Source organism: Manis javanica, chromosome 12 (assembly GCF_040802235.1).
Source record: "Manis javanica isolate MJ-LG chromosome 12, MJ_LKY, whole genome shotgun sequence".
In the NCBI taxonomy this organism is placed as follows: domain Eukaryota; kingdom Metazoa; phylum Chordata; class Mammalia; order Pholidota; family Manidae; genus Manis; species Manis javanica.
In genome coordinates this window covers 39,786,647-39,812,887 of record NC_133167.1, presented here as the reverse complement: position 1 = coordinate 39,812,887, position 26,241 = coordinate 39,786,647, and the positions used below count along the sequence as shown (strand labels likewise).

The 26,241-nt window shown below is 43.4% G+C and overlaps 2 protein-coding genes and 1 pseudogene across 4 annotated transcripts in view; 2 read left to right on the top strand and 1 right to left on the bottom strand.

The window, feature by feature from the left end:
- LOC140845011 (general transcription factor 3C polypeptide 3-like) overlaps positions 1-17,980 on the top strand; it is a 72,430-nt gene extending 54,450 nt beyond the window's left edge. The window contains exons 19-20 of the mRNA XM_073218461.1: positions 5,191-11,201; positions 13,433-17,980. The gene's annotated coding sequence lies outside the window, so the exon portion shown is untranslated. The remainder of the gene's footprint in view (positions 1-5,190; positions 11,202-13,432) is intronic.
- The window catches only part of LOC140845010 (uncharacterized protein C2orf66-like), a 75,362-nt gene that overhangs the window by 19,098 nt on the left and 30,023 nt on the right, over positions 1-26,241 (top strand). The window lies entirely within an intron of this gene.
- On the bottom strand, positions 382-26,156 carry LOC140845009 (coiled-coil domain-containing protein 150-like; annotated as a pseudogene).

Below are 26,241 nucleotides of genomic sequence, written 5' to 3'. Positions count from 1 at the left end.
AGGATAGATTGGTAACAGGATAGATTGGTAACATGGAAACAGGATATCATATCTTTTAGTTGCCATATCAACTAGTTCATCCCTAAATGTTTTCATAAAGTATAACTACAAAAATAGGAGATCTGTTGCATGATACTTAGCTACCATAAAACAAATCAATATAAGTTTATTGGGTGGAAAAAGGGGAAAGGGACAAAAAGATGGGGTAGTTCTGTATTGAAAACAAAGAGTCCATAAAAGGATAAACTCAGGTCCAAAATGTTCAGCCCGCATCAAAGATTTCATGTCCTGATGACTCTGGAAACAGGCCAGCCCTAGTCGCTGGGCTCAAGGCATCAGTGTGGTGTAACTGCACATGAATAAGCTTCTCTGTCACGGGCGTCACTTTCTCTGTAGTTCAGAATGATACTTTTTGGGCACATGTCTAAGATTCTGTTATTTTCCCATTGATGTAAAACAGACTGGCTGGACATGATGTCTTGCCTTTTATCTGGGTTCTGTTGGAAAGAAAATATAACAGTGCTCAAACTGTCTGCAGAGCAGAGGACTTATTGTGTCTTAATGAGTATCACCTGTTTATCAAGGTGGGTGGATCTAAACCAGACAGTTTGGGAGAGGTGGAACTTTCAAGAAGGAAATTTAGTTCACTGGTTTTCCTAGGAGAAGTGAAAAGAAACCTAAAGATAAGTGGAGAGAAGCTAGATGAAAGAAGAACTTCCGTAGTTAGAAATATGAGAAGGAACAAATCCAAACACGGCTTAAGCCAGCCAGGCCTCCGTGCGCACCTCTCCCAGCCACCTGTCCTCCCGGGGCAGCCTCTGCAGCCGGTTTTCTGTCAGCTCGTGTTGTAGGCCGTGGAACCTGCACTTAAACCAGCGGTGAGCTTGTTCCAGGTTTGCTGTGATCTGAACATATAAACGTTATCATTAAAAATTACAACAAACAAACACTTGAAAGTTTTTTGTGTAGCTGTTAGATATGTAAAAGACCCAAATTCTGACTGCAAGGTCTTTGCAGCTTACTTGTGTAATACACATCCTAACAGATGAGGGAGCGAGTTCTGAGTGTGAAGTTAAGAATGCATGCAAGCTTGGCGTTTTTCACGCATTTGTTACTATTTCCTGGATGGGAGGTAAGGAAGGACGGGACCCAGGAGAAAAATAAGAATGGAAGTGTAAGATGGCATTGAAAATCAATGTGGCAGTTCAAGCTGTATTTTGAATTTTGAGTTCTGTTCTCTAAGACTAAATATGTCTCCAAAGTCCCTAAACTGTAGAGGCTAGATTTTTCTCTTGTGCTTTATGAAAGCAAGAGAATGATCTAGTGAAACTGGGCCAGGTGACTAAAAGTAGTATTCTTTTTATATCCTTTATCATTAAAATATTTTACATTTTTTGCTTAGGAGCTAAACTTCCCAGTTATCTTTTTTAGATTTGAAAATACTCCCTCTGTTATTCGACCTTTGAAGGTGATCTGGAATCAGTATTCATTAATTTGACAAATATTTATTAAGGGCCTTTTTCTGCCTGCCACTTTTCTAAGTACTTGGGATACTCTGGTATTCTGAAGGTAGAGCCTACAGGATTTTATTTTATACAAATGTTGCTTAAAAACATCTCCAGAACATATCCTTTAGAATAAAAAGTAAAATGACTGGTTTTCCCCCTTTGACTATTTGTTTCGTGGATAGCATTTTCACTTTCTGATTCTGAATTCTGAGAGAGCGACATATTTCTTTCTTTCTTTCCTGGGAGAAGGCAAGTACCCTGCAGAGAGCAGGGACATCCTCTGGCTTCTTTACTCTATGTCTTCAACACCTACTGTGGTATCTGCCATAAAATAGTCCTCAATAAATATGTACCACTGTGTATTTATATTAGCCAGGTCACAGTGTGGGTACAAAATAGCAAGGTAAGAAAACAGAGCTGCACTTGTCATCTGCCTCAGAAAGCCAGAAAGCTAAAATATTTACCAGATATGTCTGTGCATCCTGATGACAGTGACGCTCCCACCCCCTCAGTCACACCCTCTCTTTCTCCAGCACTCTACCAGGGGTGGCAGGAAAGATGCTTGGAACGGCATTGTATACCACGTCCCCTCTCGTATGGTGAATGAGAGGGGAGGTAACATTTATTGAAACTTATTCTGAGCCACTATGCAGAATAACAGTAATAGGTATTAATTTCCTGACTTCTATGGATATGGAAACTGGTTAAAGTAAATATAACTTAAGGACACAGTAAGTGTCACAGTTGGCATTCACGTTCATGTTTGTCAGAGCCCATATTCCTTTTCACATACCATCCTGACAGTCACATTGTCATGTGATTTAATGGCTATAAAAGGGCTGAATCATGATCGACTGACAGCAAAGGCAATGTGACACTTTAAGCTTAAGAACCTGTTTTCTAATCTGGAAAATGAGGGGTGGTTGTGGTAGACTAGTGATTTCAAATGTTCTTTCCAGCTCTAATCTATGATTTTAAACAGAACAGAGAAAGCAGATTCAGAAATTAATAGGGCCTACTTTACACTTCTAGTTATTGATTGAACAAAGAGCTTCCACTTTTATTTTTCATATCAAATGATGCACTGAAATCCACAAACATGGTGGTCTTCCCTTCTTATATTTAGTGGTAGGAATTTGGGCTTCAGGGTTAACCTTTCAGCATTCTCATCAGGACACGGAATCTTAATCTAAAAATTACTTGTTCTTTATAACAGATTATACTTGGTATGTTACTGGTGCTTGTATTCCTGGCAACTATATTAATGATGGATTCTACACTGACCTGTGTATTTCAAGGTCATTGTGGCTGAGGAAGTTCATCTAAGTCTTTATGCCCCTGGGTCTGGCTTACCTGTTCTGATTCCATACTGGCCTCTTTCAGTTTATTCTCTGTTGCCTCTTTATATTTCTTCAGGTATCTGACAGTTTGTTCCAATTCCTGAAAACATGACACAAAAATCTTTACAACCTCCCAATGTAACATATGCAACAAAAAGCTTCCATATTGTATAAGTGGGCAGGGAAATTATGAAAGTATGATGGGGTACTTTCTTACTTCAGGCGCTACCAGAATACAAGATAAAACCTATTATCAGTTTAACCTACCGTGTACATAGGTGCATGACTACAGATTTTGATTTATGGATTCTCCTGAGAAAAAGTGACTAACATCTCCTTCCAGAATTGGAGGGATAGTTTTCATTGAAGACATTCTCTGGTGGAAGGCAGGAAAGAGCTTGGTCTCTTTAATTCCCTTTTCAGTGATATAATGTCATGCTTTGCATTAGATTGGGAATAGCTAAAAACCCTAGCAGCAGCAGGATCTGACCCACAGGGAAGGGCCAAGGAGGACAAATTTCCTGAAAGACAACGACAGTCAGTGCAGAAGTCTTGCTTAGTAACAAGTATTTTGCATATGTGCATTTAAAATGAATATTTTTAAGTCGACAACAGAGAGCTTGTGTGCTCTTCAAAGCTATAGGCTTCTTCCTAGATAACTATGATTCTAAGGACTTAGCTAAGATGAAAGTTCACATTTGTTTTCTTCCACAGAATCTAGAAAATGTAGGTGCTCTAACGCTGAGCTCGGGCATACATTGCATGATAATCTTCAGGCTGAAACGTCGGAAGCCTTTACCTGGCACCGATTCTCCAGTTCTTGCCTTATGTTCCGCTCTGCCTCAAGGCGCAGCTCTTGCTGTTTATTCTCTGTTGACATATTATACTGGCTCCTGGCCAACAGCTGCACCTCTTTCTGTAGGCTAGCCATTTCAGATACAAATTTCTGGATACTCAGTGACTGGTAGGGCACAAAGGAGGAGGTAGTTGTTAAACCTGTCCACGTTTGGGATTTTATGTGAATGGTAAATAGTTTGTGGAAATCATCTACCTGTTCATAGTTTTTTTTCTGATATTGATCCTTAATTAGCTCCATTTGCCTCAATTCTGTTTCTATTTGCTGAAAGTAAATATGGAAACAACAAAGACAGATGATCAGTGGAAAGACTGGCTTGCTCTTTTCACCTACAGGCTGACAGAGAACCTCGGAAGGCCCAGACATCAGCTCCTGCTGGGCTCTCCCTCCTGTCTGCCCTCTGACCCCAAAAGAGCAGGTTCCTGCGCAGTCCTTGGGGAGACACAGATGGGCAGCCAGAATGCGACTCAGGCAGCTAATACGGAACCCAAACGTGGGCGTGGCCGGTGCCTCTGCTGGGGAGAGAGGGTGCCCCAAGGCAAGCCGCTCCGTCCGTCCCGGTGCAGCCAAGGCTCCCAGGGAACACGTGGCGCCGGCAGTGCTCTGGGCCGACTTCCCCGGGGCACCACCCCCTGGCTGCCTCCCTGTCAGATCCTAGGGAAGTGTGGGGAGATTTTGCGTTTCTCATACAACCTTCATTCTCTCAATATTCTGAGCATTATTCGCCCTAGCCGACCGAGCTGGAGCTGAATTTGGTCTTTTGATTCTTTATTTTCTCGTTGTTGCTGTTCACTGTCTTTTCCAGCTCAGTAGTTTCTGGCGCAGCTGTCGGTTGGTCTGGGATATTTCCGCTGATCTGATGTTGGCTTCGTCGAGGGCTTTCTTGAGCTGTAGAACCAGAAGGAAAGTTAGAACATTTTGATCTTCCATTCAGCGAGAGAAGTTTATGTATGTTTAGCTTTATCCTTGTATTTCGTTGCCTTGGACATTTTAAAAAGGAGGGTAAATACAGCAGTAACAATGATGTCTGATAAAGTATATTGTGGAATAACAAAGTGAGTTTTTGCAATTTTTCACATTAAAAAACACAACCTTTCTCAGAACAGATAAACAATGTAAATATATGTTCATCATCTGGTTTTTAAGAGTGTGGCTGCAGAGTCAGACCAGAGTTCAAATCTCAGCTTCCCCTACTAGCCAAGCAATTTTGGATAATCAGCTTCCCTAAGGCTCAGGCTCATCCCTGGAAAAGTGAGGGCAGAGCCTCCCTCATGAGGTTCAGGTACCAGGTATATGAGATGAAGCAGAGAAGCATGCGGGGCCTGGGACACGGTCCCTGCTCAGTGCTCGTCACTGTGCCTTAAGCCTCTCTCTCTGTCATTTGTGACCTCCCGTGTGCAGAAGTGAAAATAAGTCATGTGGTAGTTTATAATACTTGCCGGTTATTGACTATCATTACATGTATTTTTATGTTTTTGTTTTAAAGATTTTAATAACTTACCTAGTGAAAAAATAGCATAGTAATTGCTATTAAAAAAAACAAGACAGCAGGCCCCTAATGGAGTCACCTATGCGAAGCCCTACATCACCAAACTGACCTGCCTTAGGGTTCCGGTTTTCCCAGACATGTAATCCTAAACCACTCCATCAGGAGGTGCCCGAGGAGCACGGGCTGCGCGAAGGAAGGTAACCCTGTGTAACCAACCTGCTTTTGTCTAGTCTAGCTTCCTTGTTCCCACCACTCCTTTCTACCTGTAACAGCCTTTCACTTTGTACACCTCCTCAGAGTTCATTTCTATCTGCTAGATTGGCAAATTTGAATGAACTTTCACTCAAACAACTCTTAATAGATAAACTGAGGCATATTAAAACTTTTAAGTCTGGTGTCAGGAGGGAACTAAAGGCGGCTCCTGATGGCCCTCGCCTGGCAAAGAACCCACTGGCCCCTGAGCGCCCTGCTTCCTCCATTCCGCTAGAGGTCATGGCGTGTGTCCCTCGAGAATCTGTGGCTTTGTGTTATGAACTTTCAGTTGGAGCATTTCTTTCTCCAGATTGGGTCTAGAAACTAGCTGGAGTTGGACTGGTTCCTGGGACAGACTGGGTCTCTCTTAGGCTGGACTGGGTCCCCTATGAAGCCTTAGGTGAAGAGAAGTTTGCTTGTTCACCTTAAAACAGAGATAATTTCGAATTACAGTGGCCACAGTGGGGAACTTTTAACCTTGATAAGCTTATCCATTTATGAGGTGCTCTAGAGAAAAAAGGGTCTCAGCTGAGCACTCGCTGTAAGGAGTAGAGGGAAACCTATTTTTCCTCCTCTAGTTTCTGGTGTCCAGGATGAGACTTGCTTGGATATCCCACTGGCTCCAGAGCCTACAGATAGGATCCTGAGAAAACCGGCAGAAGCCAGCAAAGGGCTCACTAGAATCAGCTCTCCCAGGCCTCTGTCTGTGGCGGCTGGTGAAGGGAGGGATGTGAGATTTCATGTCGTTTCTTCCTTTCCAAATTCTTACAGAACTGTCAGAAACACCTGTAAGAATTAGATCTTGGAACTGTGACTCGGGAATTTGCTTTTGGGGACCTGCTGGTGGTTGATCCTCTCCCTCCCGGGAAAAGCGACTGCCTTCATGTTTGTCTCATTTTGTGTCCTGAGAAGTGTGTGAGGTCTGCGGCCCCACTACCATGGCTGAAGAGAACACAGGCTGTAGTGCACTTGTGGCTAGCGCTCTACTCGCTGTTCTCAGCTCTCGGGGGAATTGTCTTTGTTTTCTTTTGGAGTAGCTCTGGATCTTGGGAGGAAAGGATTTTTGGCACCCTCTTTGGGGGTATCTCTTGTGTCCATAGGGTTTTCAGTACTGCCCAGGAATATTTACTGTTTGTCCCAGCTGAATCCTGGCAAGACACTTGACAGGATTTTTTTGTTTTTTTAAGTAGCTGTGTGGTCAAACTGGTAGGGTCAGAAGTTAGGGAAATTGGACCCTGATATTCAGAACCTGATAAGAACTTTGCAAAGACCTTTTGCTCTAAGCTAAAATGAAACTATGTATCAAGAGGGAAAGAAAAACATTCTGAAGCTTTTGTGGGAGGATGCACTAAACATCCCCAAGACACACAGCTCTCAATCTAGAACATAGGAATTTTTTTATTTCTATCTTAGTTGAAGATCTTCTTCCTGCTATAAAGAGGCAAATTGAAAATAGTGTAGTTGGATGGGTGGGTCAGACTCAAACAAGAATTACCAGGAGGCACAAACAGATCTTAGAGGTTTTGTTTTAAAATTTTAGCCATGAGACAGATAACAGCACTAAGAAATTCATAGTTTAAAAGGAATTGGTTTACCTGCTTAGATGGCTTCCCTTGGCAGACCCCTGCTGCTCTGGCTAGGAGTAAGTGCAAAGGACGCTACAATCAGGAACCTTTCCTTAACATTTGAAGATATTGCAGAATCTGCTGCTAAAGCAATAGCTGCCCAAGAAAAATCCCTAGATGCTCTGGCCAAAATTTCTTGATAATAGACTAGCCCTTGGTCCTCTTTTAGCTGAGCAAGGAGGTTACGTTATGGCCAACACCACTTACTGTACTTGGGTTGATACTTTTGGGGGAGATTGAGACTCAGCTATATAAGCCAACTGGCTCATTCAGTGATCTTAACAAAGTAATTCCTTCCAAGAGGTCTTTCTTTCAGTTACTTGATTTTGATAGATTTGGGCCTTGAGGATCATGACTCTGAAGTACACTCCAGACATGGGGAATTATCCTGCTTACGGTAATCATAGGAGTCTCCCTAGTGAGCTATTATATTCTCTTAACAGCTTTAAATGCACATTCACAGCTGTTAAGCGGCAAGCAAATTTTTAATACGTCTCAGTTTATCTTTTGACATTACTTGGTTCACTTTACAGTTTCCCTCTTCCTCATGTGTACCCACTTAGTTTTAGGAAGAAGCAGCAGTTGAGAAGGGGGAAGATGAGAAGGTGGTATTCTCTAGGGCTGGTAGTGTTTAACATATCAAAGAAGTAAAAATTATGTGTACCTTTTCTCTCTATAGTTCATTCCTGTCACATATTTCCTAATTTAACCCTCAAAACAAACCTGTAAAAAAGGTGTGACTATTACAATTTTTTGATTGGGGAAACTGACACGCAGAAGTCCTGCCATCTGCACAGATAATGATCGCACAGCTAACAGGAGGCAAGCTGGGACCCTTGAGCAGGGTACTGAGCACTGGCCCCTGCTGCTGAGTCCTCTCCGATGTCACGTTCTTAGTCTTCACTGGGCCTTGCTAGAAGGGTTTAAGTATTCGAAGTATTCTGAACAGCTGTCTGATTAAAGGTACCTTTATTTTCAGTGCACCTTTTTGTTTCCCACAGAATTTGCTTTTTATAACACTTTAAATATTTACATACTGCTTTGCAATTCACAAAGCACTATACAAATAGTTGAATTTGACTTGGTGAATGGTCTCTGTAAACTGCATTGCTAAATGCCATCAACTTTGGCAAAATACAGATCAGCCACCCCAACCAATATCTGGAATTATTTTAATTCCTTCTTCCCCTTTGTTCATGATACATTTAGTGTCTGATGATTTTTCTACCGGCTTTTTTAATTTAGTTCTTTATTTTCAACAGAATGGCTTTGACTGGCCCTAATAATCTAAAACCTAACTAGTCTAGTTTTCTTGAGCCATGCCTTCAGTTTCTGTCTGTTCTTGCCTACTCTCCAATGCGATCAGACTCACCTTCCTAAGGACTTACACCACACCACCCCTTTCCCAGGCACTTACAGAGCTCCAGTTTTACCTAACAGTTCATACCCAACATTCTGGTAGTCAAGGCCATCTACCAGCTTGTCCCATCTAAGCCGACCACTCTTTCTCAGATATTTCCTAAAGTCTCTGCTCTGATAGAGACAAGCCCTTCTCGTTTGCTTGCATGTCTTGTTCATATTTGTACTGAAGCTTTGTCCTTTCACACACAGTGTCCCAGCCCTGTCAGTTCTGCTAGTGTCATCCAGTACTTTGGTTCGGCATCCCTTCTCCTTCTATCACCCAACCAGCCTAAAACAAACCTTCCCTTACTTCAAATTCCTACAAAATTGTACACAGCCTCTAACTACCCAAGAAAGGTCCTCTGATGTTTTCCCTATTTGTCTTATGTTGAGTAGAGATCACAATTAAACAAAGGTCATTTAGCACACACGAGAGCGTGGACTGTATCTTCTGCTGCTTTGCATGTGCCTCTCAGAAGGCAGATGCATGATGGATGTTAAGTGACTTGAGGAAACGGGTGATTTGGTATCTATCAGAAGGCAGTCTCCTTATTCCTCTATCTCCACTCAGTTGTCCCTCTCTGATGGAAAAGCTCTCATCGGAACAGTCCCAGTCTGGGCAGAGAATTGTATATCAGAAATTGGTTTCTTTTGTGTGTTGATTTACAAACGACACTGAGATGACTTGATTGCAACTGCCTTGCCGGTCAAAGGGGGATTAGAAGACCGAAAGAACAACTCTGGCCATTCTTGGAAACCTTATGTAAGAATGAATTACCATGAGAATGGCCATCTTCAAGGCCGAAAAGCCATTTTCTGAGTAGGTGACTCAGGAAAGGAGGAACTGGTTAAGGCTTGATAAACGGGTGTTGAAGAACTAGGTTATCATATACACCGGGTTGTGGGCGGCTGCGACCCTTGGTCAGCTAATCATGCATACCGAGTTGTGGGCGGTTGCCACTCTGGTCAGCTTATCTTGCTGAAGCTCCCTAACATTTGAGGAGTGGTCTTATCTTGCTTTTGCTTAACCCCCAGGATGTGGCACAAGCCAGAAATTATGGAAAATTACTATGAGTAAATGCTTTTTGAAAATGCCATATAAACCCCTGGCTTTGAGTGCTCTGGGTCCTTGTTGAAACCCGCTGCACCGGGCAGACACTTGGACCCCAACTAGCTGGAAATAAACCTCGCTGCGTGACTTGCATTATCGTGAGTGTCTTCTGTCTATTTGAGAGGTGGTCGACTCCGGACCCTAACATTTTGAGGGCTCGTACAGAATTGCTAGATCCCTCCTCAGGGAGACAGACGATCCCCCGATACCGAGGTGTACTCAGAAGCCGTGGCAGGAGGTTTGGCCACCTCCAAGAGGGGAGGACTGAAACAGGTTCTCGACCGGAGAGTCTGAAACAGGCCTCTGCCCTGTCTCAATTGAGAAATCTCACGGAAAGGAAGGAGCGGGTAACGACCCTGGAGGCTCCACTACTGGAAGTCGCGGGAGACGTCCCCGACGAGGCGGTGCCTGAACGACGTCCTTAGTGGACGCCGTTTGGACAGCTAGGTAAGGATCCTGAGGGTTGTGTGATTGAGACGGCGCCTGTGGATGTGGTGTGGCTGACCGGCCGGTGGGTGTTAGAAAACTCGGTTTGAATTTGTATGTTTGCTGGCTTTGTGTCCCTTGTCTTTTTCTGGCTTCTTTTTGTAATAATAATGTGACAGGCTCAAGTAACACCTAAAACCCTGCTCCTGAGCCACTTCCCTGAGATCCGCACCAAGGCTCACAATTATGGCATGGAAATAAAGAAAGGTAAGTTTGATACCCTCTGCTCTAAAGAATGGCCTACTTTGAAGGTGGGCTGGCCACCCCAGGGGACCTTTTCCCTGGACATTATTAAGAGAGTCTGAGGTGTTATCAGCCGGCCCGAATTACAGGGCCACCCAGACCAATACCCCTATATTTTGTTGTGGCAGGCTTTGGTGGAAAGTCCTCCCTCCTGGCTAAAGCCATTTGTCTCCGAGAAGCCGGAGGAACCCCCCTCGAGTACTGGCCATCTCTCAGGCTCCCAACCACCTGACTGCACCCACTCTTACGGCCCGTTCGAAACTCCCGGGGGACCCATCCAAGAAACCCATCTTACAGGCAGGGTCAGACCTGTACCCCTCCCTGATAGACCTAGATCTTGAAGAAGACCCCCTCCATACATGCCTGTGGCGCCGCTCCAACCTGAGGCGGCCACCCCTCCCTAGCCCCCTCACTCGCCCACCTTCCCGTCAGCCCTCCCAGCCCCAACCCAGGGACCAGTGCGGGGATTAAGGCCCCGCAGGCACAGGGAAGAGACCTCAGAAGAGGAACCGTCCTCCTCCACCTCAGCCAGGGCCCCCGTTCTCCCCGTACGGGCCCTGGGAGGTACTGGCCCAGGTGGGGAACGATCTTACCAGTATTGGCCCTTTTCAAGTAGTGATCTGTATAACTGGAAGGCTCATAACCCCCCTTTTTCTGAAGATCCAAGGGGTCTAACGGACTTGAGTCTGTCATGCATACACATAACCCCACCTGGGACGATTGTCAGCAGCTCCTTAAGACCTTGTTCACTACTGAAGAACGTGAGCGAATCCTCACGGAGACCAGAAAGAATGTCCCCGGCGACAATGGACAGCCGACAACCTTGCCGGACCTGATGGACGAGCGCTTCCCCCTGAATAGACCGGATTGGGACTTTGGGAACGCAGAAGGTAGGGAGCGTCTCCGAGTCTACCGCCAGACTCTTATGGCAGGTCTCTGAGCGGCGGCACGCTGCCCCACCAATTTGGCTAAGGTAACAGCTGTAATGCCAGGGAAAAGTGAAAGCCCAGCCATATTTTTAGAATGCCTCTATGATGCTTATAGACAGTACACCCCTCTAGACCCCCTGGCAGAGGAGAATCAGTCAGCTATAATTATGTCCTTTATAAACCAAGCTGCCCCAGATATTAGGAAAAAATTATATAAGCAAGAAGGATTGGGGGAAATGACCATTCGAGATCTGATAGAAGTGGCAGAGAGGGTTTTCAACACTTGAGAGGCCCCGGAAGAAAGAGAGGATAGGATCAGAAAAGAAAATCAGGAGTAGAAGGAAAGAATTAGGATAGAAGAGAGCACCTGGGTAGGGAAAGCAGAAGGCAGCATAAGGAGATGGCAGGAATCCTGCTGGCAGGGGTACAAGGCACAGCCTGGGGAAGACCAGGTCCAACCGGACCGGCCCGACCTTGGAAACCGCAGCGCAGGCTAGATAGGGGACAATGTGCATTCTGCAAAGAATATGGACATTGGAAGAGGGAATGCCCCAAGTGCCAGGCCAGACCAGACAAGACGCTCAGGTTTTGCTGGCAGGAATGGACAGTGACTAGGGGAGATGGGACTCGGGTCCCCTCCCCAAGTCTTGGGTAACTGTGTATGTAGAGGGGAAACCAATGGGATTCATGGTAGACACAGGAGCCCAGTACTCAGTTTTAAACAAGCCTACAGAGATCCTGTCTCAGAAAACCAGCCTGGTGCAAGGGGCAACTGGGTCCAAAGTTTATTGATGGACCAGTAAGCGCCAGGTGGACTTGGGCCACAATCAAATGACCCACTCCTTCCCGGTTATCCCTAAATGCCTGGCCCCCTTGTTAGGGCGTGATCTCCTAACCAAGGTCCGGGCCTGTATCCACTTTGAGCCGGACAGCATCAAAGTGATGGACGGCCAAGGACAGCCCCTTCATGTCCTGACCCTGTCCCTCGCGGATGAGCGTCGCCTGTTTGCCATGCATGGCACCTCTCCCCCTACAGAGTGGCCCCATGAGTTGGATTACTGGCTTAGAATGTACCGTCAGGCATGGGCAGAAATAGCGGGTGTGGGTCTGGCAGCCCACCGAGCACCAGCAGTGGTCGAAAGTCAAAGCCTCGGCCCAGCCTATTTGGGTCCGACAATACTCCATGTCCACTGAGGCGCGAAAGGGGATTGCCCCACACATTAACTGCCTCTTAGAAGCTGGGATACTGAAACCCTGCCACTCCGCCTGAAACACCCCACTTCTTCCCGTTAAGAAACCAGGGGGAAAAGATTACAGGCCAGTCCAGGACTTGAGGGAAGTAAATAAGAGAACCGAGGACATCCACCCCACAGTCCCCAACCCTTACACCTTACTAAGTCACTTGCCCCCTTCACATGTTTGGTACACCACCCTAGACCTAAAGGATGTTTTTTTTAGCATAGCCCTGGCACCCAGCAGCCAAAACATTTTTGCCTTTGAATGGCATGATGACAACACGGGAACTCATGGACAGTTGACTTGGACTAGACTGCCACAAGGCTTCAAAAACTCTCCAACCCTGTTTAATGAAGCCTTAAATCAGGACCTGGACTCGTTTCGCCAGAGCCATGATTCAGTTACACTCCTGCAATACGTAGATGACTTGCTTCTGGCAGCCCCCACCGAGGCTAAATGCCGACAGGCCACTGGAGACCTCCTCCAGGAACTAGGACAATTGGGCTATCGAGCCAGTGCAAAGAAGGCTCAAATATGCAGGCAGACAGTCACTTACCTAGGATATGAATTAAGCGAAGGAACCAGATGGCTAATAAAGGCCATGAAAGAGACTATTCTTAGGCTTCCAGTCCCGACCTCAGTCCGAGAGGTCTGCGAGTTTCTAGGAACGGCAGGCTACTGCCGACTATGGGTTTTGGGGTATGCTGAGAAAGCAGGGCCCCTGTATGAAGCAATCAAAGATAAGGCCCCCTGGGCCTGGGGGCCAAATCAACAAAAGGCCTTTGACGAACTCAAGGCTGCCCTCTTAAAGGCACCAGCCCTGGCGTTACCAGACCCCCTAAAATCCTTCACCCTCTTTGTCGATGAGAGGAAGGGGATAGCAAAAGGAGTGCTAATGCAGCACCTGGGGCCATGGAAGCGTCCGGTTGCCTATTTATCCAAAAAACTTGATCCAGTTGCAGGAGGATGGCCCCCATGTCTAAGGATCATCGCCGCAGTGGCCCTAATGGTAAAAGACGCAGACAAACTCACCTTTGGGCAGCATCTAAAGGTGGTAACTCCTCATGCAATCGAGGGAGTCCTGAAGCACCCCCCTGGTAAGTGGATGACTAATACCCGCCTGACCCATTACCAGGGACTCCTGTTGGATGCACCCCAGATCATCTATGCCAAACCTGCTGTTCTAAATCCAGCCACCCTTCTGCTGACCCCAGATCTAGAGGTCCCCCTGCATGAATGCCAAGAAATCCTGGCAGAGATCACTCAGGTGCGCCCTGACCTCCAGGACATGGCCCTTCACAACAGTGAGTTGGTATGGTACACTGGCAGAAGCAGCTTCATCATGGACGGGATGCGAAGGGCAGGTGTGGCAGTAGTGGACCAAGATGGGAATGTCATCTGGAGTGCCTCGCTTCCCCCGGGGACCTCAGCCCAAAAAGTTGAACTGATTGCGCAGGCAGAGGTGCTAGAATGAGCTGAAGAGAGATGGGTGGCTGTCTACACCGATAGCCGCTATGCTTTCGGCACTGTCCATGTGCATGAAGCCATCTACCGGGAGAGGGGCTTTGTTACAGCAGAAGGAAAGAACTACACAATCTCCCAGAGGTACAGAGGTTGCTAGCAGCTGTGCAAAAGCCCTGGGCAGTTGCAGTGGTTCACATCCCTGGACACCAGTCTGCCCGAACCTCGGAAGCTGAGGGAAACTGGTGAGTAGATGAGGCCGCAAAAAAGGCGGCAATAGCTTCACCAGCTTTGGCACTCGCCCTGCCAGCACTGGAGCTTCCGCACCTGTCCCCGCGACCTGATTACACCCCAGAAGATCTCCAGTGGATCCAAAACCACCACTGCCCAGAGCTTGATCAACATGGGTGGCATCGAGACCCAGAAGGAAGACTAATACTGCCAGCAAAACTAGGACTGTTCCTCCTTTCCAACCTGCACCAAGCCACCCATTTAGGAAAGAGAAAGTTGCTGACAGTTCTCGAGTCCACCCGCCTTAAGCTCCCACAACAAGCCGTCCAGATCCAGGAAATCGTGGACCGATGTGTTGGGTGCCAGGCTATGAGACCCAGTAGGAAGGGACCCCTACACACAGGAACAAGGGTATGGGGGAGGGGGCCGGGACGGAGCTGGGAGGTAGATTTTACTGAAGTAAAGCCTGGGAAGTATGGGTATAAGTACTTGCTAGTATTTGTTGATATTTTGTCAGGCTGGGTAGAAGCCTTCCCCATGAAACGAGAGACTGCCCAGGTTGTTGCTAAGGCATTACTAGAAGAAATCATACCCCAATATGGGGTCCCTGAGGTTTTAGGGTCTGATAATGGTCCGGCTTTCATCAGTAAAATCCTAAAAGGACTGGCCCAAGCGGTGGGGACTAATTGGAATTTACATTGTGAATATAATCCCCAGAGCTCAGGGCAAGTAGAAAGAATGAATTGGGCCCTGAAAGAGACCTTATCTAAATTAGCCATTGAGACTGGTGGGGACTGGGTGACCCTCCTACCCTGTGCTATCTTCTGGGTTCGGAACTCCTCTTATGTGCACAGATTGACTCTCTTCGAAATTCTATATGGGAGACCACCCCCCATTATTGTCCGTGCCTTGCCGGACCAAGACCCTAATGTAACCCCAAATTATCTAGCCAGTTTGAAGGCCCTGCAGAAAGTCTAACATGAGATTTGGCCCTTGGTGCGCTCTTTGTATGAGACAAGAGACACACCGAACCCAGAACATGGCATCGCCCCAGGGGATTGGGTATGGGTAAAGAGGCACAGGACCCAAACCTTAGAAAAAAGATGGAAAGGTCCTTACGTAGTTGTTCTGGTTACCCCAACTGCCTTAAAGGTTGATGGCGTTGGACCTTGGGTCCACCACTCCCACGTGCGCTGAGCCACCCAGCCAGAGCAAAGACAAGCCAGAGAGTGGACCGTGCGGTGGCACCATGATAACCCCCTGAAACTACAGATCTCGAGACCTCGAGAACACCCCGAACCTCCCGCCCAGCCTGATGATGAAGTGGCTACTAGTCCTGACCCCACTCAACAACTGGAAAGAAAACCATGCAGAGACCAACCCTCATCGACCTTATAAGCAGACATGGATCCCGATGGATGGAAAAACTGGTAAAACCCTCAATGAAACCTCCAGCACGGCCCCACTAAACACCTGGTTCCCTGACTTGTACTTGAACGTAGACAAGGTAGCAGACATTGAAGGAATGAAAGGGGGAAGCTGGCGTAAAGTGCGCAGCGCCGGATCTCTGTAAGTCGAAATGGGTTTTATGCATGTCTTGGGTTTCGGGAAGGACCAGAGGGGCTTCAGTGTGGAGGAGCTGAGTCCCTTTACTGTGCACAATGGAGTTGTGTTACCACCAATGATGGAGAGCAAAAATGGCAAGTAACCCCGCTCCTCAGCACTCTCTCATTTATTAAGCCATGCACCCGAACTCGGTACAATTCTAACTGCAATCTAGTAAAGCTCCAGTTTACAGAAGAAGGGAAAAGAGACAAGCGATGGCTATCAGGGTTAACTTGGGGCCTACTTCTCTATCAGAAACCTATGTTTGGAACTCTTCTCCAGATCAAATTGAGAACCAAGGTGATAGTCACAGCTCCTGTGGGTCCAAATCTAGTGTTAGCTTCTCCCGCCCTCCGCCCAAATCAGGTATTGGTAATGAGTCCAATAAGTCCAAATCAGGCCTCCTCCCGCCCCTACTAAAAGCCCAGATAACAAGAACACCCCAAAAAAGGTAACAAAACCCCAGACTCTTATCCACAATACAGTGCTGGTGGGAGGTGTGGTTGTGAGCACCTCTAATCACCTAATCACTTCTCCTTTGCTCGCCATGCTGGGCCTTATGGCTGGGCTCATCTCATAGGAGGTACCTCTGTGACCCCCCTGGCACCTGCTGTGCAGGCTGCCGAGGACCCCCTATGGAAACTGATGCACGCTATGTATGAGACCCTTAATGCTACCATCCCTGACCTCACAGCCTCCTGCTGGCTGTGTTATGATATAAAGCCTCCATTTTATGAAGCCATAGGTCTAACTGCCACTTATAATGTATTAACTAGTGTGAATCCCTCTCAGTGTTCATGGGGAGACCGTAAAATAGGCTTAACTCTACAGCATATAAGCGGTAAAGGGACCTGCCTGGGGAAAGTGCCACAGGATAAACAAAGTTTATGCACTTCCATAAATGCCGCCCCTAGTTGGAATAACATAAAGTGGCTAACCCCAGGAAGTGATGGATGGTGGATATGTTCCATGACTGGCCTCACCCCGTGCCTCTCATCCTCAGTCCTTAATGCTTCTAAAGAGTTCTGTATCCTAGTGACTGTGATACCCCGCATCCTCTACCACTCCAAGAAAGCATATATTCACATTGGAGTAAAGACACACGAGCCTAAGAGATAAGAGAGAGCCCATCACTGCTGTAACCATTGCTACTCTATTCAGTTTAGGACTAGCTGGGGCCGGAACTGGCATAGCCTCTCTGGCCACTCAGCAAGCAGGTATGACATCCCCAAGAGCAGCCATAGATGAAGATATAGAGAGAGAATAGAGACCTCCATTAGTCATTTAGAAAAATCTCTCACCTCCCTATCCGAAGTCGTACTCTAAAATAGAAGAGGGCTTGATTTATTGTTCCTCCAACAAGGGGGAATATGTGCTGCGCTAGGAGAAGAATGCTGTTTTTACGCTGATCATACAGGAGTAGTAAAAAAATCCATGGCTAAAGTAAGAGAAGGATTAACCAAAAGAAAGAGAGAAAGAGAAGCACAACAAAACTGGCTTGAAGCATGGCTTAATAGGTCTCCCTGGTTTATCACCCTAGTTTCTACCCTAGTTGGCCCATTAATTTTACTTATATTCATTTTAACTTTTGGCCCCTGCATTCTAAACAAACTTATTAATTCTGTAAAAGACCGTGTTAATACCGTCCAACTCCTGTTCTTGAGACAACAATACGAAAAGTTGCCCGCTCCTGTGGGCCCCTACGACTGCCCTGCCCTACAAATGAGCAGGATTCCTCATTGTAACAACAGAAAGGGGGGAATGTAAGAATGAATTAGCATGAGAATGGCCATCTTCAAGGCCGAAAAGCCATTTTCTGAGTATGTGACTCAGGAAAGGAGGAACTGGGTAAGGCTTGCTTGATAAACAGGTGTTGAAAAACAAATTAATCATAGACACAGGGTTGTGGGCGGCTGCGACCCTGGTCAGCTAATCGTGCATACCGAGTTGTGGGCAGTTGCCACTCTGGTCAGCTTCTCTTGCTGAACCACCCTAACATTTGAGGAGTGGTCTTATCTTGCTTTTGCTTAACCCCCAGGATGTGGCACTAGCCCAAAATTATGGAAAATTACTGTGAGTAAGTACTTTTTGAAAAAGCCATATAAACCCCTGGCTTTGAGTGCTCTGGGTCCTTGTTGAAACCCGCTGCGCCGGGCAGACACTTGGACCCCAGCTAGCTGGAAATAAACCTCGCTGTGTGACTTGCATTATCGTGAGTGTCTTCTGTCTATTTGAGAGGTGGTCGACTCCGGACCCTAACACTTAGAGCCGATTCTCCTCTTAAAGGCCTTGACCTAAGAAGAAACCTTTTTGTCCCCTGACGCCATACCTCACTTGTCTCCCGCTGCACTGCTTTCTTTGCAGTTTCTCTCTCTGTTTGAAATTGCTTTTTTAGAGCTTCTATGCATTCAGCGTGAAATTCTGCTTCCATTTTGGACTCTTCTGTCATCCGTTCTCTGTTTTGAAAAAGACAGATGATAGATCACTTTAGAAATCATCTTAGGAGGTAAGAAATACCTGGAGGGGAATTTGCAACTGTCCAAAGGTGTGTGATTTACAAATGAGATCAATTACCAGGTAAACCACACTGATCTGGAGCTCATAACAAAAGGAAAAAAAAAAACATTTACCTGTAGCATTAAAAACAAAAAGTCATTCAATATAAAAGGATCCAACCAAACCAGTGAAATACATACTCTTGTACTCTTGTCTTAAACCAATATTGAATAGTCTTGAGCAACATCTGGCCAGATCTCAAATATGAAAAATACCTTCTGTGCTTTAGCTTACACTTGTCTCCCATATCAATAATGTTCACTACCTGAAAGGAATAAAGATCTATGTGCACAGTGCATTTCCCTTGGTTTTAATTAATAACATTTTCATGGAAAGTTATTAATATCTAAGTCATATTTACCTAGACACAGTTTAAGACAAGGCTTTGGTAGCTGGACCTGAACTTGATGGGTTTGCTCTAACTAACCTCAGGCCAAAACTGAAAACAATTACTGTTTTAGCATTTGCTTAGATGGAGTCACCCACTCCTGGACAAGTTATTGTGCTGTTATTCCTTTTCCAAATCATACTTTTAAAGGACGCATAAGGATTTGACGGAGGAGGCTTGGCAGGAACAGTCCTTCCTGTCAAAAGCAGCGAGCTGAGGGGAGGGCTGACGAGGGGATCCATTTGACCACACGCCAGCCAGCCGGCGTCTGCTGTGCTCGGTCCTGCCTGTTCTTACCATGGCTCTTTGCTGGGGTATCATCTCAAAGTAGGAGACAAGGGTTTTCTGGTTTATGTGAATGAGCCAAACTTACTCCCCCTGAGGCTCTTCCCTACTTTCTCTGTGACTACACTGCCCTTACTTGAACGTTTCCAAACTGCGTCGCTCCAGTTCTTTGTTTTCCAGTTTCTGTTGAACATTGTCAAGCTTTGTCTGCAGGTGATTATTTGTCTGGAGAGCTTGCCCCAGGCTCATCGCCAGTTTCCTGTTGTCTTCTGTAGCTACATCTAGAGCTTTCTGTAGAGTCTTCATCTGAAAGAAGTGTTTTTAATTCCACAATAATAGATGCAAGAAGTTCATAACATCATATATTCACTCCTTACACTTTATTATCAGGTGGAAACAATAATTGGAACAGGAACCAGAGGTTCCAGATGCCTAGAATATGTATGTGGGAACTTATTACAGACATTGCTTAGGAAACTCTTAGAACGAATGGGAAGGGTAATGTTCCATTAGATCACTAGAGAGCTTTGGAAAATAGTCAACTTAATTTATCCTAAGTTTAAAATTTTAGACTAGTTGAATCCCCCCCTCCTGATCCTATGACCTTCTGGTCTTGCTGCCTAGAGAGATAAGAACTGACAACTTGTATATCCTTGTATATCCTTCCAGAAAAAGCTTATTTATATGAACTACCCATGTTTTGTATATGTGCCTATATACAGCTGTATATTCATGTGTGTGTGTGTGTGTATACATGTGAGCACACACAGGTGTGTGTCTTATTAATAGTGGGATCACTCTAGCTACTACTGCCTGAGATAAAAGTTAATCTCTAAGCCCTTTACCTTCTACAATCATTTATGCATTAATAAATGAAAATAATGTGGACCATATAAGACACAGAGAACTAGGCATAACTGTGAAACTCACTATAAGACCGCAGGTGCATTTCCCACTTGTAATTATGTCACTGTCCAAAGCACAGATTTGAATAGGAAGGAAATTTACCAATTGTTTTTTTCCATTTTTCTAAAATACAAGAGGACAATTAAATAAATAAATAAATAAAAATTATCTATAAAACCCTGACCCATACCTCACTGTTGTGCTGGGCATCCACAACAAGCATTCTCGCCTGCCACTGGTCCACTTCTGCTTCTAGTTTTTGCACCCTCTGTTGATTTAGAGCCCTAAAATTGGAAAACACAGAATAGGTAACTATAGAAAAGAACCACCCGGGAATAATACTGTTGGGACCTACAGGGCACTCTTCTTACAAGAAGCCCGCGTAGCATATGGAGTAGGCTACAGATGCTCAGAGTATCTGAGAGTTGACAGGTGACAATCAGCAGCCTCGGCTTCATATTAAGAAACTGAGGCTTCTGTGGATTAAAATTTGTCCCATCTGTAATTTAATTTGCCTTGGTACATTAAACTATCAATATGTGTTAACAACTAACCCATGGGCTGGTAATTTTATTGTGCTGTGTGTGTGTGTGTGTGTATCACTAGTACAAAAATGTATCACCTCTGGATGGATTGTCTTGCTGTCTTTGCTTCTAGAAACAACAGCTACCGAGAATTTTACTATGAATGGTAAATCTTTTTAATAACCATCACTTTGTTTTTTTAAGCTCAGATACACACAATATGTAAAAAATAAAGCAGCACAATGAAGTATATAAAACTCACTTGTACGCCCATAGCATAGAGGTAACATGTACCACTAAGACACTACAATTTATTTTAGAGGTTTTCCTAAATTCAGACCATTTGTTCATTAACCTAAAAGGGAAACTTTTATGTAACTTTGAAACATTCCAAGTAGTCTACCTATAAAACATGGCTAGCAGTTGTTCTCAGCATGTTCTAAAATAATTATTAATCTTTAAATAGGACACTGATAAATGGATAATTAATTCAAACCTAAGTAGGCACTTAGCTTCAATTATCCTGACAATTACTATTCTGTAGCCCTAAAGGGAGGTTTAAATGGTATAGAATACAGCAAGGGTATTACAGCAACGTATCACATGAATTTCTAGAATACATACTCTTTTATATCACTACAAAATATGAGAATTTTGAATTTCAGAAATCAGGGTTATTTCTAGTTCTGTATTTTCCCTAATTTGCTAGTTCTTTTAACACCATGAGTTTTTCACAAAGGAAGCTCTATAAAGTGACTTTGTTTCTTGATGGCACCGTGCTCCTTCCTATGCACTAGAAAATCACAAGTACAAAGACAGAAAAATAATCTCCCGTACCTTTCTTTCTTGAGGCCTGCAATCTCTGAGTCCCTCAGCCCAAGCTCTATTTGTACTTTTTCCAGAGCAGCTTGCATCTTACTGTGAGAAGTCAGCATGGTCTCCAACATGAGTGCAACTTTGCAGTTGTCTTCTTTAGCCTCTGCCAATTGCTGCTGAAAGTTTCCCACCTAACAGATAATGAGACAAGACAAAAATATTTGATGCTTTCTGGTTACTCTGCTGCTGCTCAGTCCCCTTACTTCCAGGGAAGAGCATGGAAACCAGCCATATTAGAATGCTCCAAGGAATAAAGTACATTTTTATTTTGTTTATGTTATTGTGTCTTTGAGAAAAAGACAACTAGACCCCTTATCCTATGGATCCTATGGAGACTGAGCAGGGCTTTCCAACAACTGTCAGAGTCCCAGCACATATTGGAACTGGAGACTTCAGGATCGACAACTTCTGGGGTCTAACGGTGGTCCCATGTTGGCCTGCGCTGGGCCTGCTCAGCTCTCTTATGACAGGGGGCAAGAACAAATCACATGTGGAACTCATCAATTCTTTTAGAAAAAAATAAAGTAGAAGCTGCTGAAGAATGATGTAACTCACAACCCTCTTCAGAGATGGAAAATATAGTAGCTGCTGTCAAGGACAAGTTGGGCTGTGACCTCTGTTCCCATCAAGCAAATACACTGTTAACTAGAAAGCATTTAGTGATTTAACAATATGAAATCATAGCAGTTTTATATCATGTTAATAAGACATAAGTAGGCAGAAGTTGTTATTACCTAGGTCAGATGTGTTTCAACAGAAAAATTTGGACTTTTGATGATTTTGAGACAGGAATTTAAAAAATTGGAATTAAGTTATATATTTTTAAGGGAAGTATTTTAAAGGTCTTCTAAAGTTTCCTTTACCAATCCTCATTTTTTTCTTAGTAAAGTAACAAGAAATGATTATGTCTTGCAAAAGATTTCATAAGAGCCTCATCTCAGTAAGAGACTTCAAAGAGGATTGATGCCTTGCCTTCTTATTCTCCCCGTCCTCCAAAGCCTCGAGGTCTCCTTTCAACTTCTGAGTCTCTCTCGGGGCTATAACACGACACTTCATTGTTTGTGAGAGCTCCTCCTCATTCTTTTCAAGAATGGATTTCTCCTTGGTAGAAAAAAAGGAATGGTAACTTTTCCAAAAGCATAATAAGATGCAGCAATTTAGAAATCAAACTTAAAATGTTTAAATATTCTTACTATAAATAAGAACCAGCATTATTCATTGTTTTCCCTTTAAAGAAAACTACAAAGCAAAAAAAAACCTGAATAAACATGGACAAGCCTTATATATGGTTTGTGATGATCCAAGTACAGAATAAGGGGTAAAGGAGATAAGACTATGAAGCTAAGATGTAAAATTACAGAGAAATATGATCATGGAATTTGAAAAATTTAATGTAAGTGCATGAATAGAATAAAAGCAAAGATGATTAAGTACTAAATAGTATCACAGAAGAATGAACCCTTATTAGAAGAATTAGATATTTATATCTCAAAACACTTGCTGTATCTACACAATCATTTCAGGTGATCTTCATACTAAACATCACTCTTTTAAAAAATTTTATTTTGAAATAATTATAGACCTACAGGATGTTGCAAAAAAAAGTGCAGACTCCCATGTACTCTTTGCCCTGCCTCTGATGAGTGATGTTTTATATTGCTGTAGTTCAACACCAAAACCAGGAAATTGACTTTGGTTCATTATTGTTAGTTAGATTAGTGGACTATAGACCTTACTCAGTTTTCACCATTTTTTAACCTCTGTTCATCTGTGTGTGTGCCCATGTGCATAGCTTTATGAACATTATTATGTGAATGCCACCACAGTCAAGATACAGAACCATTCCATCACCACAAAAGATTTCACTTGTGGTATTTCTTTGTATTCACATCTCCCCAAACCCATCCCCTGGCCACCGTTTTCTATTTCTATATAGAATTTAATATAATGTTATTTAATACAACTGATTTTTGTATAGGTAATACATTCACATTATTCTGTAACAGCTTTACTGGGGTATAATTGACATAAAATAAGCTGTGTATAGTTACAGTGTATATTCCATGTGTATAAACTCTTGAAACCATCGTCAAAACACTGAACATCTCCATCATCCCAAAAGTTCCCTTATGCCTCCTTGTAATCTCTCCCTTCTCTCCTCCTGTTCCTACATCTCTACCCAAAGCAACAACCGATCTGTGTTTCCTATCACAATAAATTAGTTTTTGTTTTCTAGAATTTTATATAAATGTAATCGTATGTACTTTTTTGAGTGGCTTTTTTCATTCAGCATAATTATTTTGAGATTCATTCAATCTTCTGTGTTTATCAATAGTTCATTCCTTTCTGTTGCTGAATAGTATTTTATTATGGGGATATGCCACAATTTACTTATCCATTCATCTGCTGGACACTTGAATTATTTCCAGTTTTAAGCTATTACAAACAAATATGCTGTGAAAAGTTGTGTACAAGTTTCTGTGCAGGCGTATGCTTTCATTATCTTTGGTAGATACTTAGGAGTGGAATGGCTGGGTCATACTGTAGTGGTTATGTTTCACTTTTAAAGAAACTACCAACCTATTTCCCAAGTGTTTGCATTACATTACCTTCCTTTTAGCAGTGTATGAGGCTTCCAGTTGTTCTACATCCTCACTAACACTTGGTATGACCAGCTTTTCAATTTACACATTCTAATAGGTATGGAGGCATATCTCATTGTGGTTTTAATTTGCATTTCCCTAACGACTAGTGTTTAACATCTTTTCAAGTCCTTATTTACCGCCCAAATTTATCTTTTTGGTGGGATGCCTGTTCAAATATTTTGCCATTCTTTTTCTTGGATTTTCCTAGTGAGTTTTGAGAATTTTTCATATTTTGGAGGCAAGTCCTTTATCAGATAGGTGATTTGCAAACATTTTCTTCCAGTGTATAGTTTATCTTCTGATTATCTTACCAATATCTTTGAAAAGCGCAGCTGTTAATTTATCATCTTTTTCCTTTATGACATTATGCTTTTGATGTCAACGCTTAAGAAATCTGCACAATTTAAGGTCACAAAGATTTCCTCCTGTTTTCTTCTAAACATTTTACAGTTTTGGGTTTTACATGTAGGGCTCTGATCAATTTTGAGTTAATTTTTATATACTGTGTGAGGTATAGATCAAAGGATTTTTGTTTGCTTTTGCATATGCCTACCCAGTTGCTCCAGCACTGTGTGCTGAAAAGGCCATCCTTTTTCTGCTTTCACTTTTGTTGAAAATGAAATGTTCATAAAGTTATTTTGAGTAGAAAGCACAGTTCACATTACACTTAAGGTACATAAGAGTGAAGTGTAAAATCTCCCAAACACTGAGTTTCCTTATGCAAAACTAAGTTTTTAAAAAAATGTAAATTGATTTTATATAAAATCAATGTATTGTGAATTAGGTATCTGCGCATTACAAGTGTATACATTCTTTCTCTTCTACCCCTTTGGAACACAAACAGTAAAATTCTACATGTACTCTTCTGCATCTTGTTTTAAACTATACATACACACATATGTATTGTATATATGTCTTTCAGCAGTATTCCAAACCATAGATACACAATGATTTATTTGGCCAGTGTCTTATTGATGGAATCTTGGTTGTTTCCAGTGTTTTGCTGCTACCGAACATGGTTACGAGTAACCTTGTAAACATGTCACATGTACAAGCTAGTGTATCTGTAGGTAAGAGTCCTAGAAGTACAATTGTGGGGGAAAGTAATAAATATTGCCAAATTGCCCTTCAGAGGAAGTTGTACCATTTTATACTCCCAACAGCAAAAAAGAATGTTTTCCCCACACTTTCCTCAAGGTTATTACACTTCTTTAAAACTTTTCACCTGTAACACTTAAAATACTTTTTCTGTGAGGATCCAAAAATAGTACACAAGCTGCCAATATGTAGGTTCTAAAAACCTATTTGATTTTGTTTTAGAAAGGTACAAAAAGCAGACTGTATTTTATAACCTTCTTATAAACACAATTTTACTAGTGTTTATAAGGCCACTAGCAAAAAATGTTCACAGAAATGTTCTAGTCAACTGTAGAAGACAAGCTATAGTACTTTCTATTTTTATGTATCAAACAAAGATGGATGCTCTAAAAAGTTTTCTTTGGAAAATACTGTCCATGTTCAAGTTTTTAGGGCTTTAAAGTATTTCTCTCTTAAAATCAGACTTTCTCTAAATATTTTACTGCAGATATTAAGGTTAGGTAGATACCTTTAAATTTAAAAAAAAATTAAAAACCTGAATGGTTACTGTTGAGGCAAATCTGGTATTTCTATGTCCAAAATAAAAATGAATTATGTGATAGCCAGAATACTGGTTTCAATCTACCTCGTCAGTTTTTCCTATTTGTGAAGAACCTGATTTCTTTATTGTTACTCATACCTCCAAACATTATCTTTCTGGGTTGTTATTGTTACTACTTTGCTTCATTGTGTTGTAAGTTGGAATTCCCTTACCATTTAATTTGTGGTCTTCACTTACCGAATTCACTTTAAGAAAATTTGGCGACTCATCATTTATTAATGGTCTTGAAGCAAGACTGTCTATTTTACCTTCCAGCCTTCCCTCCATAGTTTTAATAGCATTGAAAAGAGTCTTTAGAGAGATTCCAGAGTCTCCAATCTCCTGAGAAGATCTCCTCAAAGTCCGGGTCGGCGCACAGGTCACATGGCGTGTGGAGTTGGGAGTGACACTGGGCAGTGCAGCGGAGGCAGCTCCTTCCTTCCCAGTGTTCGCGTGGGGCTGATAGCTTTCAGGCGGCCTGGAAAGTGCAGGCCTCTCCGGAGACTTACTTCTTCTGGGCAGCATCACCAATTAGAAACAGTAAGATCAACTCAAGTAGAATTGTTTTCGAGTTCCCCTTTTACTAGGAGAAACAACACAATGTGCTAAA